Below are 19,810 nucleotides of genomic sequence, written 5' to 3'. Positions count from 1 at the left end.
GGAAGCTGAATTTGCTGGCCCATGTCAGACAGAGAGTGTTTGTAGATGGAAAGTAGTGAGCCTGGAGCTCGGTGATAAGTAGTATTATGCAGGGATCGGTTCTGGGACTTCTGCTCATTGCGACTTTTATAAATGATTTGGACGAGGAATTGAAAGGGTGGTTTAGTAAGTTAGCTGATGACACGACATTTGGTGAAGGCGTTGATCGTGTGGAGTGCTGTTGCACGTTGCAATGAGACAGTGACAGGATGCAGAACTGGGCTTATCAGTGGCAGATACAGTTCAAACTGGAAAAGTGTGAAGTCATTCACTTGGAAAGATCGCATTTGAATGTAAAATTTAGATTTAAAGACAGGGTTCTTGGTACTTTGAGGAACAGAATGACCTCTGCTCATTGTGATTTTTAAAACTAATTTGGATGAGGAATTGAAAGGGTGGTTTAGCAAGTTTTCAGATGACACAAAGTTTGGTGGAGTTGTTGATCGTGTGGAGTGTTGTTGTAAGTTGCAATGAGACAGTGACAGGATGCAGAACTGGGCTTATCAGTGGCAGGTGCAGTTCAACCTGGAAAAGTGTGAAGTCATTCACTTTGGAAGGTCGTATTTGAATGCAAAATTCAGACTTAAAGACAGGGTTCTTAGCACTTCGAGGAACAGAAGGAGCTTGGGGTCCATTGCCATAGATCGCCCAAAGTTGCCACTCATGTTGATAGAGTTGTTAAGAAGGTCTTTGCAGGGGTATTAAGTTTAAGAGCTGCGTGGTTTTGCTGCAGCTGTATAGAGCTCTGATTAGCCGACACTGAGAGTACCGTGTTCAGTTCTGGTTGTCTCATTATAAGAAAGGTGTGGAATATTTCGTGAGGGTGCAGAGGAGGTTTACCACGATGCTGTCTGGACCTGTCTTACGAGTAAAGTTTGAGGGAAGCTACGGCTTTTCTCATTGGAGCGAAGAAGGATGACAGGTGTACAAGATGTTGGGAGGCATAAATAGAGTGAATAACCAGAGACTTTTTGCAATGCGGGAAATATTTATCACGCGGGGGACATAATTTTAAGGTAATCGGAACAAGGTTTAGGAGAGATAGCAAGTTTTGAGAAGATTTATAGCTCAGATTAATGCTCTGATGTATGTATGCTCGCTGAGCTGTGCAGTTCATTTTCAGACATTTCGTCACCATACTTGGTAATAATCAGTGAGCCTCCAGTGAAGTGCTCGTGTTATGTCCGGCTTTCTGTTTATGCACATAGGTTTCCTTGTGTTGTTGATGTCGTTTCCTGTGTTGGTGATGCCATTTCCTGTTCTATTTCTCAGAGGGTGGTAGATGGGGTCCAAATCGACCGTGTTTGTTGATAGAGTTCTGGTTGGAAAATCATGCTTCTAGGAATTCTTGTGCGTGGGCCTATTTCACTAGTCTTAGGATGGTTGTGTTTTGCCGGTCAAAGTGGTGTCCTTCCTCATCTGTACGTATAGATACTAGTGATAGTGGGTCATGTCTTTTTGTGGATAGTTGATTTCATGTATCGTGGTGGCTCATTTTCTGCCTGTTTCTCCAAAGTAGTGTTTGTTACAGTTCTTGAAAGGAATTTTGCAAGTGACGTTCGTTTTGCTTGTTGTCTGTATTGGGTCTTTTACGTTCATTAACTGCTGTTTAAGTGTGTTGATAGGTGTGTGGGCTAGCATGATGCCAAGAGGTCTGCATAGTCTGGCAGTCATTTCTGAGTTATCTTTGATGTAGGGGCGAGTGGCTAGGATTTCTGGAGAGATGACAGAGGTAGGTTCTTTACACATTGAGTGGTGGATGCATGGAAGACAGTCGTCGTAGAGTCAGATACAGTTGGGACATTTAAGCGATTCCTATATAGGCACATGGAGGATAATACAATGAAGGGTATGTAGGTTTGACTAATCTTAGAGTAGGATAAAAGGGGGACACAGCACCGAGTGCCAAAGAACCTGTACTGTGCTGTACTATTCTATTTTTCTATGTTGAACACACAGTGAATAAAGAATAGTTTAACCATGTGGAACGCTGTCAAGTTCCAATCAATAACTTGAGAAAAAATGATTGGGTTGGAGTTAAAAAAATCTGCTCATTTGATTAAGTTAATAATAACAATAAATGGATGTTTCAACATATTCTTCAACTGCTCTCTGAACATTTTCTGTGTCGCAATGTAAATGCACGTGTTTGTGCAGCAACTCAAGAGCTGAAGAATAAATCCTAGTTCTTTGATGTATTTTGGTAAAATTATGACGTTATATCCTAAATGTCGCATTCTTTCTAACACTGAATAAAACAGGAAGGTGGCCCACAACAATATGAAATTCCCTGAGATAACAAATAGCAAAATCATAGATTTCTTGCGATTCTCTATCTCTGGGTCTTTCTGTCTAGCTCCAGTCCCCTTCAGACAAAGTCTCCTGCGGGCTCTGTTGGAGATTAAAATATACATCACGGTTAAAATATTGAGCAGCAGAATCAGAACAAATGGGACACCCGGTGTCAGAATGTGATGAATGAACTCGATTGTTGCCCAGAGTGGAGATTCTAGAAGCCCCTCCCTTACTAAACAAAACCAGGGGAAGTTACTAAGTAAATAATCATGCTTGAACATGAAATAACAAAACATGTTTTTTAAACAGCTCAACAAAGTCAGTGTTCCCAGTAGTACAAACGTCACTCTCTTAGTGCACCAATTACTTTTCATCTTCTGCCAGCAAATGGCCACAAAGCGATCCAAACTGAAAGCAACGGTGAACCAGACAGAACAATCTGTAACCGCATAAAGTAGGACGGCATGGATGTTACATAGAGGAATGGAATTCATGAATAGAAAGTGTTCGTCATAAACAATTGGAATGTGCCTCAATATAAGATCAGTGGTAACGACCAGTAAATCCGTCCCTGCCAAGGCTACCAGATAGCGAGTGGGACATTTGGAGAGACCACACTGTCCCCGAGACAGTATCACAATCGTCACCGCATTAGCTGTAGGAAAGGAAAATAATTAACTAAAGTACAATTCACTCGCAGGATCATTTAATATTGCTGGATTTGTTCTTGCGAAAATGTGTCACATTTGCGAATAGTCCAGTGTACAGAAAAATGAACTGGAATGTTGGAAAGAGTGAGCACCATGTATATCAACAAGTCAGTGAATACACTGAAGACAAAACTTCCGTTGAATCACAGATCATAGAACCCCATATATTTGACATCATTGAGCTGAAAAAGGGGTTTCGTCCTCCATGATCCATGATCATGGCCTGACAGAAAACATCAAAACACCACATTATCAAATCTTTATGCAAGTGAGTCAAAACTGACATGCGTGGCCCAGTTTCTCTAGTGAAATTCGGACAGGGACTTACTCCATGTTGTTTTCCGTATTTCCAGCGTTACGGGGAGGGATTCTCCCTTACAAGACCGACCTGTGGTGTCTGGGTGCTGGAAGGTTATGAGGCAAGCATTATATTTTCTGCCATTACTCAGTTGCCATTTTGGCCAGGTGGTATATTACATCTTCATGAAGATGGTTTGCAAAAAGCACTTTTTTGTCTTGAAGTGATGGAACACTGGCTCCACAGACTGCAAATTCACATTTACTAAGGATGGGCTGGTGAATCAAATTGTGAAGGCAAACTTCATTTTAATGTCTCCCGGGAGTACAAATAGGTCTATTGAATTACACTCAGTAGTCAAGCAGACTACTGGATGCAAATAAAGATCTTGAAAATAGAGACCATTTACAGCAATCGTGCAAAACCAAATACTTTAATAATCAGCCATCACTGATTTTGGCAGTTGACAAATTACTTGGTGTTAAAAAAAAGTATGGAATCATTACATGGTACTTAATGGGAAAGCTTAGTGCTGTGATTAGAAATACTTTATTTTATATTCAATTACAAACTGCAAGAGGTGAATTGTTACTGCAGATTTGATGCTTTGTTCCGAGTTTCAGAAACTATCTGACTGAGGGATTGTTCGATATCCTCCAAGAGACAATTTCATTGATATTGGAATTCACAGATATTTTAAACTTCTTGGATGGTTTTTCAGCATTCTCGCCAGCCAAACTGTAGATGTGAGGTCGGGTGCAGAGGGTTGTGTTTGCGAGGGCGTTTGGGTAGTGGGTTTATGGAGCTGACAGTTCAGAGGTCCCACGGACAAACATCAACATCATAATATGCCTCTCTGCCTAACAGGAGATTCTCCTGAGAGGTAGTCAAGGTAAAACATAAATATAAAAATAATAGCTACTAGCTGTGTGGGGGGAAAAAACTGAAACATGTCTTCACGTCTCAAGAAAGATTGTTGACAAGTTTTGATGAAAGTGAATGAAAGTGAAAGCGAAATGAAGAGCAAACGTGGTTTGGAATTTTCTACTGCCATTTCTCATAGGAAGAAAATAAACATTTTGTTTTGTGTTTCTAAATTCCTGAAATACGTTGCTAACAGTAAATGCATTTTTTGGTTGATTTCACTGCAGTTTTCTGTTAACTTCTTAAAGTTTAAAAACTTCCATACATGTTTTGAGAAGATTTGTAGCTCAGATTGAGGTTTTGGATGTTGGCTTGATCGCTGATCTGGAACGTTCGCTTTGAGACGTTTCGTCAGCATACCAGGTAACCTCATCAGTAAGTTTCGGAATGAAGAACTGGTGACATGGCACAGTTTCTATTTATGCGTTTAGGTTTCTCTTATTGGTGATGTCATTTCCTGTGGTGACGATATTTCTTGTGCCGATTTTATTTCCTATTCTTTTTCTCAACGGGTGGTAAATGGGATCGAAGTCATAGTGTTTGTTGACAGAGTTCTGGTTGGAATGCCATGCTTCCTAGAAGAAACGTCTGAAAACGAACCTTGCAGCTCAGCCATCAAACCTACATCCACTTCCATACATTTCTCGAGTGACTGAAAATTAAAATATATTTTAAAATGTGTTGTTTTCTCTTGAATTCGTACAAGTTTCAAATGTTTTATAATCTGAACAGTATGCTGATAATGCGATTGATATATTTGCATTCAGGTAGAAGAGGACATAATAGGCAGTTCAGTTTTGTACTGACTGAGATGTTCCCTCAGCTAGCATAGCCTGCGCAGAATTCAATCATTTCAAAACAGTGATTGCTGATGGGAACACTAAAAACTGAATGAAAGAATGATCACAATCATCACCAAAGAAGGGATACGTGACGGGATATTACACATTCGACTATGAGCGAAACAAGCAGCAACTAGAAGTTGAGGGTAAATAGTTAGATTTTTAGCTAACCATATTGTAAGTGGATAGCTATTCTCGGAATGAAAATTAACAATGTACTTGATTGAAAGCTGGAGATTATTTTAAAATATGATCCTGTTTATACTGAAAAGCACCTCTGATCAAGGTTTTTTTTCTCTTTTTTGTTGGAAAAAAATCGAAGATAAAGTAATTGGGGCAAAATTAAGTGTGAGAATAGGCATGTTGATAATTTATAGAGAAAATAGTGACTGATGTTTAATTTAGGTAATTTCATGAATATTGTCATGAATGACTGGAGGGACGTTCACAGACGTTTGCTCCGGCTTCAAAAACAGAGTCACCTACAATTTTATAACACATTATAGACATCGATCTTGAGGAAATCAAGATGATATTTTTCTAATCTGGGAGAAAGTTTGTTGCACCGAAAATATCGAGAGCACTGTAACGCCTTTCGGGGGGATCACATTGATCCTGACACAAGTTAGCATCTGTACAATGAAACGCAACAATAAACTGTTAGACGCTAACTACATTCTTAACAAAGTGGAAGAAGTGACATTTCCTTACTGAGAGGTGGACACGAATCATAAACAGACCTAATGCTAAAGTTGTCCATACATTAACCTTTTGAGTTCAGTAGGTTAAAAATATGTTTCTCAACCGACCTGCAGATTTTAAAGAAGATGCAGCCGTAATTTTACAGAAGGTCCTGGGATGAATAAATGGAATTGCGTGTGCTAACTGCTAAAATGCTTTCCTGCTGGCATACAATCATAATCATAGTTAGTGGGTAACTTCAAATCATAACTGGGAATTCAATAGCATAAAAGTTTTTGCAATCATAGCAAAGTTGATAGTAACAAGAACCAAGTGTTTTCAAAGAGATCGTAGGCAACAAGACAAAGAACAATTATTTAGTACTTGGAAGATTATGCATCATTAGGTAAAAGTCACGGATCTGCCAGGTGTTTTATAATGACAATTGAACAAATACTATAAGATCCACCAATGAATGTTATAACTGAAAAAAATATACAGTGAGATGGACCTCCAAAAACAAAAAAAATTCAATGTATTTTGTTACGTTGAGAAAGCTTATTAATAATAAACACAACATATAATGAATACGGCTTAGAAAGAGCATGCCAGCAAAATTTGCAGTCGTCTTTCAAAGTGTCAATTAATTTTTCTGCCCATTTGTTGCACTGACATTTGCTTACTGCTGCGAGGACTATCCAATGGTCCAGACTAAACTTATTAAAACGTGAAAAGAGAACGAAGCTTCAGTTATATGTAGAGAATGAAGTCCAGAGATTGTGCTCGTTATAGAAATAAAGCTCATGGAGAGCTGCGATTCTCATAATTAAATCGAAGGACAATGCAATTTTATGGTAACTGGCCAAAGTAACGAAACTTGATCTTCTTGATGCATTGATTTATTCTCGGTATGAAATCCTGGTAGCGTTAATAATGCCTTTCATAACGAAGCTAAACAACGAATGCACTGAATAAGAAAATGACAATGTATAGAGAGTGAAGAAGCTTGGATATATTTAGACCAGTATTACGGAAGTGAGAAAGATATCATAGATGATTAAAAATAATAAAACTACTTAATTTCACTGAATGTGCAAAGAAAATCAATTTCTAAAAGAATTTAAAGAAAGGAGATAACCAAAACTAAATGACGGGAGAAATACAAAAAAGTAGGGATGGAAGTGAAATAAAAACCTTTAACCAATGAATTCGTATTTGTCAGTAAGTATTTTGATTTACTGTAGGAATGGGGGATTGTGGATTCGCAGTGTCGGGATGAGTTGAGGGAGGTAAATGCCACGAATTAGAACAATGACAGTTTGGAAAGTGGCAACCACAGGAATGAGAACATTGCCATCAGTTTCTGTTGACAGCGAGCTGATATATTCCAATGGCACATTGGCGCTCTGTGAACGGGACATGCTAAGGTTCCTTCTGTGGACAGTTCTGGTGCTTTCTATCTTTCATGTTATTGAGCGACAAGGCATGCTGTATTGCAATGAGGATCCCTTAGTTTATCAAAATACAAATGTGGGAATATATATAAAAAAGTACAACTTATTAATGGACATGGGTAACATTATAGATGCGGCAAAGGCTAGAATTGATGCTAAAGATATTGCATTATCAGTAATCAGCTCAGGGTCAAAGATAAAGTTGATATTTGAAGTTCAGCTTGTTGAGAATATTAATAAGGGAAGAGAAGCGTCTTCACATATTTGTAATAGAGTTTCATATGAGGACTGCCACGCCTTTGGCTTAAACGTAATGGTCAGTAACGCAGGAAAATAAAGCTTAAAGTTTTTTTTTAATGTGGAAGCATTAACATGCAGCATATTTGACAGAGTGATTCTCAAATCCTGTTAAACAGTTACCCACTCCTTAAACTGTGAATAGGTGTGCGTAGAGACTGATCAACAACGGAAGTAACAAGGAGAAGGCAGTAAAGCAACGTGGTATCACCTGCTTCTCAGAACAGAACTGTGGCAGGAACGACTTACCAGAGACGCCAACAATAGCAAGGATGGGATAATAAATCTTTTCAATAATCCTAAGCGCCAGGTATATCCGAATTTCGAATGACAGTAATTCATAATATGTAGAAAGATGATCAAACTCCCACGAAAATCTCTTAGAAATTTAGGTAATATTCCAATGCATTTGCCTCATATTCTGAAACATTGATATTATATTTAAGTTATTTGTTGTGGGAATATGATCGACTGCGGTGACTTTCCAGTCTATCTCTTTTACATTTTCAACAAATGCTGTAACATTCCAACTATTTGCTTTCAAATTTTGACCCATTCTAATATTTTTAGCTACTGGCAGATTCCAATCTACCCTCTCTGTTGCAAGACTTGCCAGTCCTTCAAATGCCACAGGTGACAATCTTGATCGCACTATAGAAAAGCACTAACTAATAAATCCTTATATAATAGATATGTTTACAATAAACAGCATCTGATTACATCATTTGGGTCTATAGAGACAGATATTTATCACAGTTACTAAATAAACATATTTTAAACTCGTTTATATCCAAAGCTATGTGTTTCAGAACAAGACAGAATATGTAACCTGCCTGAAAGAGATAGCAACTGGTTCCTGGTCAAAACGGAAAAGGCCAGATGATTATTAAATATGGAAATAGTGGCAGAGAACCCGAAGGTTTGCGATTGTTACACATTGCCCAACAAAAATTATTGGATCACATGAGTAGCTGCTGTTGACTCTAAATTTCAATATTGGTTAAAATTGTGACCAGAATCTCGCATTTCTTCGTTTTTAAATAAATCATGTTCACAACTGACAATCACTATGGAGAAGAGTTTGTGTTCGTGCGTGTTTTGGTAAATATAAAACTTACAGAAGAAACAAATTTTAGCCTATAAAAGTATTTCATATAAACATATTAAAATAGGAACTGGAGTATGACTTTCTTTACTTTGGGCTTGTTTCACCATTCACTATGATCATGGTGGATCAACCAACCTAACCAACCAAGCCGTTTCCCCTTTTCATCCATATTGGTTGATTCCTTTTATCTCCAAGTGATATCCAGATTCGTCTTGAAAGCATAGAATGCTTTTGTCTCGATTGTTTTCTGTGACAGCCAAAATCACAGCCATACCACTTTCTGGTTTAGAACCACTGTTCTGAATGGTTACCCTTGTATCATTAGACCCTTTTTCTAGACTCCAGTCATGGGGAACTCCCCATTCTGCACTCTGCCTGGTCCTGTCCAAATTTTATAGTTTTCGATAGGATTGCCCATGGACTTTTTTTTCAACTCCAACAAATATAATCCTAATCAATTCAACCTCTCCTCATACATCAGTCCTGCCATCCTAGGAATCAGTCTGGTCAATATTCTCTGTACTCCTTTGACAGCAATAACATCTTTATTAAGATAAGGTGAGCCAAACCATGCACTAAATTCCAGGTGTGGTCAAATCCGCTAAGTAATAATAACAACGTACCTTTTGTCTCCTTATGTATGTATTGCACCTTCAGTGGATGGTACAGGAAGACTCCCAGATCTGGTATGCACCTTCCTGTTTCTCAATTGCTGTCCATTCAAATAATAATCCATCTTCCTACCTTTGCTCAGTAAGTACACATTTAACGTCACTTGTTTCGACATTATATTTCATCTCTACTCATTTAACCACTTAGCCTATCCAAATCATATTGAAGCGACATCATTCTCACAGCTACCTGTTGTCTGCACATTTGGAGAAATTCCATTTCGTTCCCTCATCTAATCATGAAAATATATTGTGAACAATTGGATTGCATACATTGATCCCTGAAGGACCCTACTAATCATTGAATGCTGTACAGAGATAAAATACCCATTTATTTATACTCTTTGTTTCCTGTCTGCCAACTAGTATTCTATCCCAATATAGTACTTCCACTTTCTTGTGCTTTAATTTTGTGCGTTGATCTCATCTGTGGAACTTTGTGGAAGGCCTTCTGAAACTCAAAATAACCTACATCCATTGGCTCACCTTCATTAACTATATGAGTTGCATCCTAGAAGAATTCCACCAAATTTGTCAAGTATGATTTCCCTATCCTCACTCTACTCTGGTACTCTTCATTTCTGGCATTGTTTTCTATGCCATTGGCTGTTAACTATTTTCTAATAGACGCTAACATTTTCCCCACTATTGATGTTATGTTGACTGAAGCATAGTTGCTGGTCTTCACTCTTCCTCATTTTTAAAGTAGAGTTTGACATGAGGTGCACTTGAACTCCGCAGTGTGTAGAATTTTGCGAGATGACCACCAAAACATTGACTATTTTCACTTTTGGTGTAACTTCTTTAATAGTCTAGGATGAATATTGCTTGGCCTGCGATTTGTTTATCTTCAATCGCAGCAATTTGTCTTTTGTCTGATAATATTTGTTTCTTTCAGTTCTTCCCTCTTACTGAAGCTGGTGCTCCTCGATTTTCAGGTATGCCATTTGTGTTCTTTGTAAACTAAGCCAATGTAGTAATTAGTTGGTCAGTTATTTATTTGTGCCTCATTATAAATTCTCCTGGTATATCTACAGAAACTTATTTACTGTATTTTTTGTGTTACCCAATTGTCTCTTTATCCCTTTTCTTAAGCAATCCCATTCTCCTCCATTGCCGAATTCTAAACTGCTCCCAACCCTTAGGTCTAATTTTTTACTTGGTCGATTTTTATGCCTCTTCCTTGAATATAATGCAATCTCTCATTTTGTCTGCAAACTATAGTTTGAATCCTCTTTTTGTTTTACTTGTGTACCTGACATAATTGAACTATGATTTGGGTTGATCTTTGTGTTTTTCTAATATCAGCCATTCTCATTCCCCCGTTTTAATTTGCTCTCTTGTGGGCTCTTCAAGGAATTGGCCAAGAAACCCATCTATGGAGTTACTAATATGTACCTCTAATTTTCTATTCAATGCAATTTCAAACATTGCTCCTACAGTTTTTCGAGTTTATATGCAACCCTGGAAATATATTTTCCCCTTGGCTTCTCTTGGTTTGGGGATATTGGTGAGGCCTCTTCTGGAATACTGTGTCCAGTTCGGGTTGCTCCGGTGTAGGAACTATATTTTAAGCTGGAGAGGGTTCCGAAGAGATTTACCAGGATGGTGTCGTGTATGGGAGATTTGAGTTACAAAGGAAGACAGTTGGGCTGGGACCTTTTTTTACTGGAGCATAGGGAGTTGAGAGATGACCTGACAGAAGTTTTCTAAAATAATGAGAGTTATTGATAGAATTGATAGTAGTTGTATTTTCCTCAAGATGGGGAATTTCAAGACTGCAGGTACATTGTTAAGGTGAGAGGAGAGAGATTTAAAAAAGGCAAAAGAAGCAAATCTTTTTACATAGTGGGTGGTTCATCTGTGGAATGAACTTCCCGAGGAAGTGGTAGATATGTGTACAAGTATAAAGTTTCACAGACCTTTTGATGGATACATGAAAATAAGAAGCGTTTGAAGGGATATGAGGCAGGAACAGACACTTAGGATTAGCTGTTTAGTGTGGACCCAAGAATCTGTTTCCTTGCTGTATGCCTTATTTCATCAGGTCACCCCTTAGCCTGCGACACTCTAACAGAACGAATTCCAGTTTGTCCAATTTATTTTTGCAGTTAATGCACTGCAATTCAGGCAACATCCCTGTAAAGATCTTCTGCACTCTCTCCAAACCCTTCAACTCCTTCCTACCAGAAGTATTCGCAATTGTCCAAACATATCAATTCTGCATTGTCTGAGTTATTAACTTTTGCTAGTATTGCATTAAAACAAATTAACCAGCAATGCAGCTCCAATACCATCTCCTTTTTGTCTGTCCTTCCAAAACACTGAATATCCCTAGATATGCCCATCTCTGGTCTCGCTGCAGCGATGTGTCAGCAATTCCAAAAATATCATATCTGTTATCATCTGATTGCTCTGCTAATTTATCCACATTGTTGTGAATACTTTACGCATTAAGGCACAAACCTTCAGATCTGTCTATTTTTAACATCACTCGTTCCATTCCCATTATTTTTCACTGCATCCCAGTTTGACCCTGGCCCTTGGTTTCTCTGAAAATCACTTTCCTTTTTTCCAATTATGTCTTTTGTTCTTGTCTGGGATTCACCTTCCTCTGACTTTTTCCATTGATTCAAAACCCCTGCCGTTTTAGTTTAAATACCAACTTTGTCCTTCAAGCAATTACTCCCACTAGGACATCTATGCCAGTTCTACCCAGATGGACTTCGTCCAGTTTGTCCTGATGCTATCACACCTACAACCGGTCCTAATGCTACAGAAAGCTGAAACTACCCCCTTCATATCAGCTCTTTACAAGTGCTCATTTGATACAGCCTGCTATTTTTATTCGGACTAGCAAATGACACTTGTAGTCACATAGTACATAGAACAGTACAGTTAAGCTCTTCAGCACTTCAGCCCACATGTCTATGACAATCATGATGCAATTCTCAACTAAGCTGCACGTCTCATTTTCCTCTATTCCCTGAATTTTCGCGTATCTGTCGAAATGCCTCTAAAACTTTGGCATTGTATCTGCTTCCACCAGCTCCCCAGCAATGCATTCCAAGGAACTGCCACCCATCCTCTCTGTGAAAACTTATCCTCATGCACCTCTTAAATTTCCCTCATCTCATCTTAAACCTTATATTTTTATTTTCAACCCCGGTAAAAGGAATCTAAATATTCATTCTTCTCAACTTTTTATCTAATTTCATCAGGTCACCCCTCAGCTTGCGACCCTCTAACAGAGAGAATTCAAGATTGTTCAACTTATTCTTGTAACTAATACACTCCAGTCCAAACAACATACTTGTAATCATCTTCTGAATTCTCTCCAAACCTTTCAAATCCTTCTTGTAATGTGGTGATTAGACCTGTTCGCAATTGTCCAAATAAAGTCTTATAAAGTTGCAACATGACTTGACATGTTTACACTCAATGTCAAGGCGATTAAGGCATGAATGTTGCACACATGCTTTACCACCTTAACCACTTGTGTGCCACTTTCAAAAAGTTATCGACTTGCACTCCAACATCTCTCTGTTTATCAACGTTCCTAAATGTCTTGCCAATTTACTGTATACTTTCCTATTACATGTGCCCTAACAAAATTTATAATCTCACACTTGGCCGGATGAAACTCCTTCTGCCATTTCTCCATTCAAGTTTCCAGCTCATAAAGTCATAGAGTCATATAGAGACAGGTCCCACGGCACAAAATTGGCCATGCTGACTAAAATGTCCATCTGTGCTAACCTCATTTCCCTGCATTTCGTCATATTCTTCTGAACCTATCCATCTACTTGTTCAAATATCTTTGAATGTCGTTAATGTACCCGCCTCAATGACTTCCGCTAGCAACTCATTCCATAAGCCTACCACCCTCTGCATGAAGAAAAAAGTTCACCTCAGGTTCCCATCCTCAGGTGATCAAAGACCGATTGCATTCAACTTATCCATGCGTCTCGTGATGTTACAGAACATAGAACATAGAACAATACAGCACAGAACAGGCCCTTCGGCCCACGATGTTGTGCCGAACATTTGTCCGAGCTAAAGCACCCATCCATGTACCTATCCAATTGCCGCTTAAAGGTCACCAATGATTCTGACTCTGCCACTCCCATAGGCAGCGCATTCCATGCCCCCACCACTCTCTGGGTAAAGAACCTACCCCTGACATCCCCCCTATACATTCCACCCGTCACGTTAAATTTATGACCCCTTGTAACACTCTGTTGTACCCGGGGAAAAAGTTTCTGACTGTCTACTCTATCTATTCCTCTGATCATCTTATAAACCTCTATCAAGTCACCCCTCATCCTTCACCGTTCCAATGAGAAAATGCCTAGCACTCTCAACCTATCCTTGTACGACCTATTCTCCATTCCAAGGTAAAAGCAATGAATGCAGATGCTGGAAACCAGATTCTGGATAATTGGTGCTGGAAGAGCACAGCAGTTCAGGCAGCATCCGAGGGTCCTATTCTCCGTTCCAGGCAACATCCTGGTAAATCTTCTCTGCATCCTCTCCAAAGCTTCCACATATTTCCTAAAGTGAGGCGATCAGACTGCGCACAGTACTCCAAATGTGCCCTAAACAAGGTCCTGTACAGCTGCAACATCACTTCACGACTCTTGAATTCAATCTGTCTGCGAATGACCGCTAATGCACTATAGGCCTTCTTACAAGCCCTATCCACCTGAGTGGCAATTTTCAAAGATCTATGAACACAGATCCCAAGATTCCTCTGCTCCTCCACCTGACTAAGAACCCTACCATTAACCCTGTATTCCGCAATGTTATTTGTCCTTCCAAAATGGACAACCTCACACTTGACAGGGTTGAACTCCATCTGCCACTCCTCAGCCCAGCTTTCCATCATATCTAACTCTCTTTGCAGCCGACAACAGCCCTCCTCACTATCCACAACTCCACCAATCTTCGTATCATCTGCAAATTTACTGACCTACCCTTCGACTCCCTCTTCCAAATTTCCATGAGATCCACGTTCATTGTCCAATGTTCTAAAGGAGAGAGTCCTAGCTTGACCAACGCTTCTCTTTAACTCAGTCCATTGAATCCTGGCAACATACTTTTAAATTACTTTTGCACTCTTCCCAGTTTAATAATACACTTCCTCTAGCAAGGTGACCAAAACTGAAGACAATACTCCAAGTGCAGCATCACCAACGTCCTGTGCAACTGTAATGTAACTTCCCAACTTCGATACTCAGTGCCCTGACGGATGAAGGGCAGTGCCAAAAACATCTTCACTGCCCGGTCTACCTGTGACTCCAGTTTTAGGGAACTGTGAACCTGAACTCCAAGCGAGAAGTGTGGCGCTGGAAAAGCACAGCAGGTTAGGCAGCATCTGAGGAGCAGGAGAGTCAATATTTCGAGCATAAGCCCGACATCACCAACAGTTAGAAGAAGCAAATATTTCTGTATCAATATTCAATTGATATTGTTTTGAATTTTAATCTAAGGTTAAAAGGGGGAAAGTTTAAAGGAGATGTGAGAGGCAGCTTTTTTTTAAAAAAGGGCCAGCATGGTGGCTCAGTGGTTAGCACTGCTGCCTCACAGCACCAGGGTCCCAGGTTCGATTCCAGCCTTGGGCGACTGTCTGTGTGGAGTTTGTACATTCTCCCTGTGTCTGCGTGGGTTTCCTGCGGGTGCTCCGGTTTCCTCCGACAGTCCAAAGATGCGCAGGTCAGGTGAATCGGCCGTGCTAAATTGCCCATAGTGTTAGGTGCATTAGTTAGAGGGGGGTGGGTTACTCTTCGGAGTATCAGTGTGGACTGGTTGGACTGAAGGGCCTGTTTCCACACTGTAGGGAATCTAATCTGTCCTCTTTTCTGCTACACTCCTTGAGGCCCAACCATTCGCCATGAAACTCCTCCTTTGATTTGACTTTCCAAAATGCACACCTCACACGTATCAATATTAAACTGCAATTGCCATTTCTTGGTCCACTTTCCTTGCTGATCAATGTCCTGCTGCAATTTCGGATAATTTTCCTGACTGTCAATGATACCGCCTACTACTGTGTCATCTGCCAATATTCTAATCATGCCTGTATATTCCCATCCAAATCATTGACATAGATAACAAACAGCAACCGGCCCTGTGCTGTCCCATGTGTCACTCCACTTTCACAGGCCTCGAGCTGGACCAGCATCCTTCCACTATTACCCTCTGCTTCCTTACATTAAGCTGATTGCGCATCCAATTTGCCACCTCTCCTTAGATTTCATGCGATCTCACCTTCCAGAGCAGCCTACAACGTGGAAGCTTATTGAAGGCGTTACTGAAATCCATAAGGAGTAATTCCACCGCTCTGCCCTCATCATCCTTCTTGGTCACTTCATCAAAGAATTCTAACAAATTTGTGAGACATGATCTCCCACGTACAAAGCCATGTTGACTATTCCTAATCACACCCTGACTTTCCAAATGAATCATATCTTATTCCTTGGAATCTTGTCAAGTAATTTACCTCCCGCACATCTTAGGCTTACTCATCTGTAATTTTCAGGATTTTCTTTGCAACCTTTCTTGAATAAAGGGTCAACGTTTTCTACCTTCCAGTCTCCCAGGACCTCACCTATGCTAAATGCGATGTAAACAAATCAGCTAGGGACCCCAAAATTTGTTTTCTTGCTTCTTGCAGGCTTCTTGAATACATCTAGTCAGAACCAAGAGATTTATCCAACTTCATATGTTCTAACATGTCTAACACCTCCTCTACTGTGATACAGACTGTCCTCAGGATATCATCACTAACTTCCCCAAATTTCCAAGTGTTTACGTCTTTCTCCACAGTAAACAGAGAGAAGAAATATTTGTTGAGAACCTCACCCATGTCCTGCACCTCGACACATACATATCCACTTTGGCCCTTCGGGGCGGGGGTGGGGGGTGGGGGTGTTCTATTCTTTCGCTAGGTATTCTTTTTCCTTTAATAGACTTAACGATTCCCTGTGCATTAATCAGTCTTCTCAGGCAAAGCTATGTCATGCCCCTTTTCGCCCTCCTGATTTCCTTCTTCAGCAAACTCATGTATCACTTACATACCTGCTGGGAATACTTTGATCCCAGTTGCCAGCACCTGAGTTATGCCACTTTCTTTTTTCTGGTCAAAACGTAATATCAGTGGTCATCCAGGGTTCCCTATTCCTGCCAACCTTGCTCTTCACTCTCATAGGGACATATGTCTTTGAACTCTAGCTGACACATTTTTGAAAACTTCCAACTTTCTGGAGATGCCTTTGCCTGCAAACAAACTATTCCTATGAACCGTTGCAAGCACCTAACCAATCTCATCAAAATTCGGCTTGTCCCAGTTGAGAACTTGAACTTGTGGGCTAGCTGTCTCCCTCTCCATAACTATTTTAAAATTCATGGAACTATAGTCACTGGTCTCAAAGTGCTCCCCTACAGTCACCTGAGTCACCAGTCCTACCCTAGTTCCCAAGAGTAGGTGGAGTGTTGCCCCTTCCCGATCTGGTCTATACTCTGCTGCGTTCGTTGGCGTCCTTCCTCACGAAAAACAAATCCACGAATTTTCATCTTATCTGTAAACTTTGTTTACCAAACCACTGACATTCTCACCTGAATCATTTACATACATTATAAACAACTGAGGTCCCAGCACTGATCCTTACCGAACATCGCGGTTCATAGACACGCCACCCTCCCCCCCACGAAACCACCCAAGTCAGAAAGACACCTTCTGTCTTCTATGGCGAAGCCACTTTTGGATCCAAGTTGCCAACTGACCATAGTTTCTACGTAATTTAATTTTCTGGACTTTGACTTTTCCCATCGGGTGCAACAGAAACCATACAGCAACATTCCAACTCCATTTTGAAATGACTACAATTGACTTTAGAATCTTCAGAAACCCAGCTTTTACATGAAATATCACTTGTCATTAAACCAAGAATCTAGCATTCGTTCGATTCCCACTATTCCTGCGCTCTCTAGTACATGTCCAATTGTAAACATTTATGCACACCAATGTCAACATACATTTCAGACTCCTGTATAATTAATCGATAATTTATCATTTTTATTTGTTTGTTATTCTTGCTAGATCTCAAAACAAGATGTATCAAAAGAAAAGTTCAAGCTACTTTTAAAGTCTCAGTTCCGTAATAACAAAAACCTGAATGAAATGGAGTAAACATATTGTTCAAGGTAGTTTACTTTAAAGAGCAATCTCCTTACAGCATACACCTCGTTGAAAGGCTCACATATTGTTACACTTTGATAAAAAACGCGAACTGCACAAACATTGACAATCATTCATTGGAACATCTATCCCTATGCAAACTTGATTAACCCATTGCAATTCTGGGCCGGGAGATTTGGTTTCAAGTCCTATCTGTTTGAAAGGTGAATAAACTGCTGACTCGCGATTCCACAGAAACATGTTCCCCTTCGTTCACTGCTGCAGATTTATTTCCTTCCCTGATACCTCCTTTAGAGTCATAGAGTCATAGAGATGGACAGCACGGAAACAGACCCTTCGGTGCAACTCATCCATGCCGACCCGATGTCGCAACTTAACCTAGTCACATCTCCCAGCACCTGGTCCATATCCCTCCAAACCATTTCTATTCATATACTCACCCAGATGCCTTTTAAGTGTTGCAATTGTACTAGACTCCACCACTTCCTCTGGCAGCTCATTCCATACACGTACCACCCTCTGCGTAGAAACGTTGCCTCTTAGGTCCCTTTTATATCTTTCCTCTCTCACCCTAAACCTATGTTCTCTAGTTCTGGACTGTCCCACCCCAGGGAAAAGACTTTAGTCTATTTTTCCTATCCATGTCCGTCATGATTTTTAAAACCTCTATAAGGTCACCCCATAGCTGCTAAAGATTTCTGAGTATTTTCTTCTCCTGCAACTGGTCATCCACTTAAGTGCTCAATTAGTTTTGGGATGTCCAATCTCATTACATTGAATGTGTATTCATTTACTCACGGATCTAGCCTTTCTGGCATCTGTAGTGATTGGACTTAAGTCAGTTAAATGGGCATCATAGATATTAGTTCCCTGACTGGGGCTGTTAAACAGAGAATCTTAGCTGACAGACATAAACAAGATTGTCAGAGTTCACTCTCGGAGCTGGCTTTCGGCTAATTCGGTCAGTGTCATGTTCTACCCACGTGTAAATAAAGGGGGACTCAATGACGGGTACAAGACTTCATGGAATTATTTCGGCATCAACATGTTAATTTTGGAGAGGTTCACACAGACAGTTGACAATTTGTGGCATTTATGAGTTGGTTTATTGCGCACGTGATAGTTTATTGTGTTTATTCAGAAGAAGGTTAAGACAGGATACACTAATTAATTAGATTTCAAAAGTAGTGCTACCCTGAAGTTTAGTGAACCTGAAGCTGTCCTGTACAACTGAGGAACAGGTTTTGAAATGGTGGCGTGTTCATCACTGTCATTGTGCAATGTTTGGTGCTAATGTCTAGTAGTATTTTCCTTTACTCTTAGCTCAGTCTAATATAGGGGAACGACAGGTTTTTATGCAAGAAAATTATAGCATGTTCCCTTGGGGTTCTCTAGATCCTTCTCTTTCCTCCTACCTTTTGCTGGAAGACCTTATTTTGGGGGCTGTAAATCTGGGCTGTGACTTTTTCTATTCTCAAACTTGCCGTCCAATGAGCAAGTGAAGCAGCTCATGCTGCCAGCATGACTGTTATCATCTTCCCTACTTCATATTCAAAGTTCGTTTCTATTCTTTCAACAAGAACAAAAACGTTTTGTTTGCCAAAGCACTGCATCTATCACAGGATAATCTGGCACGCATTAAAACTTGAATAAGGTCTCATGCTATACAAAGGATACTAATATGGAATACGAAAAGAATGAATTTTTCAAGTTGAATCCAATTTCTAACAGGAGACATTCTTTCTGTTCTCTGAAGCTAACTCCTCTTCCATTCATAGATCTTCTGTTCTCCCGATCATGCCCATATAAGCATATCCTTACAGCCTCTGAGTTCAAGAGTCCCACCATTATCTGGATGAAAATACTTTTCCTCACGTCTCCTCCAAAGCATATGCTAAATCTATTCATCCAGCCCACTGATCCCTCCACAAAGGGGTATGGCTTTTTCCTGTCTACCTTTTCTGGGCCCCTCACAATTCCATGCTTCTCAATCATGTCCACTCTCACTCTGCTCTGTTCTAAGGAAAACAACCCCAGTCTGTCCAACCTCTCTTCATAATTGCCGCTCTCCAAACTAGGCTACATCATGATATATCCCCTCTGCACCCTCACCAGTGCTGTCACATCCGTCCTAAGATTTGGATTCAAGAATTGCACACAATCCTGTCACTGTGGGCTGTTCAATGTTCAGTACGACTCCAGCATGACTTTCCTGCTCTTAATCTCTCCCCCTCAGCGAATGAAGGTAGGCAAAGTATTTCTTTCTCCCCTGTAAACGCATCAAAAGGTGA

General features: G+C 40.1%; 1 pseudogene; it reads right to left on the bottom strand.

Annotated features, from left to right (window-relative positions):
- Positions 1-2,090: 2,090 nt before the first annotated feature.
- On the bottom strand, positions 2,091-7,958 carry LOC148141061 (putative G protein-coupled receptor 139; annotated as a pseudogene).
- Positions 7,959-19,810: the final 11,852 nt, after the last annotated feature.

This window comes from Chiloscyllium plagiosum, unplaced genomic scaffold (assembly GCF_037043375.1).
Source record: "Chiloscyllium plagiosum isolate Xiang-an unplaced genomic scaffold, Cpla_swu_hap1 HiC_scaffold_35, whole genome shotgun sequence".
Taxonomy (NCBI): Eukaryota; Metazoa; Chordata; class Chondrichthyes; order Orectolobiformes; family Hemiscylliidae; genus Chiloscyllium; species Chiloscyllium plagiosum.
Note: the sequence above shows the minus strand (reverse complement) of the source record. Positions and strands in the feature narration are given on the sequence as shown.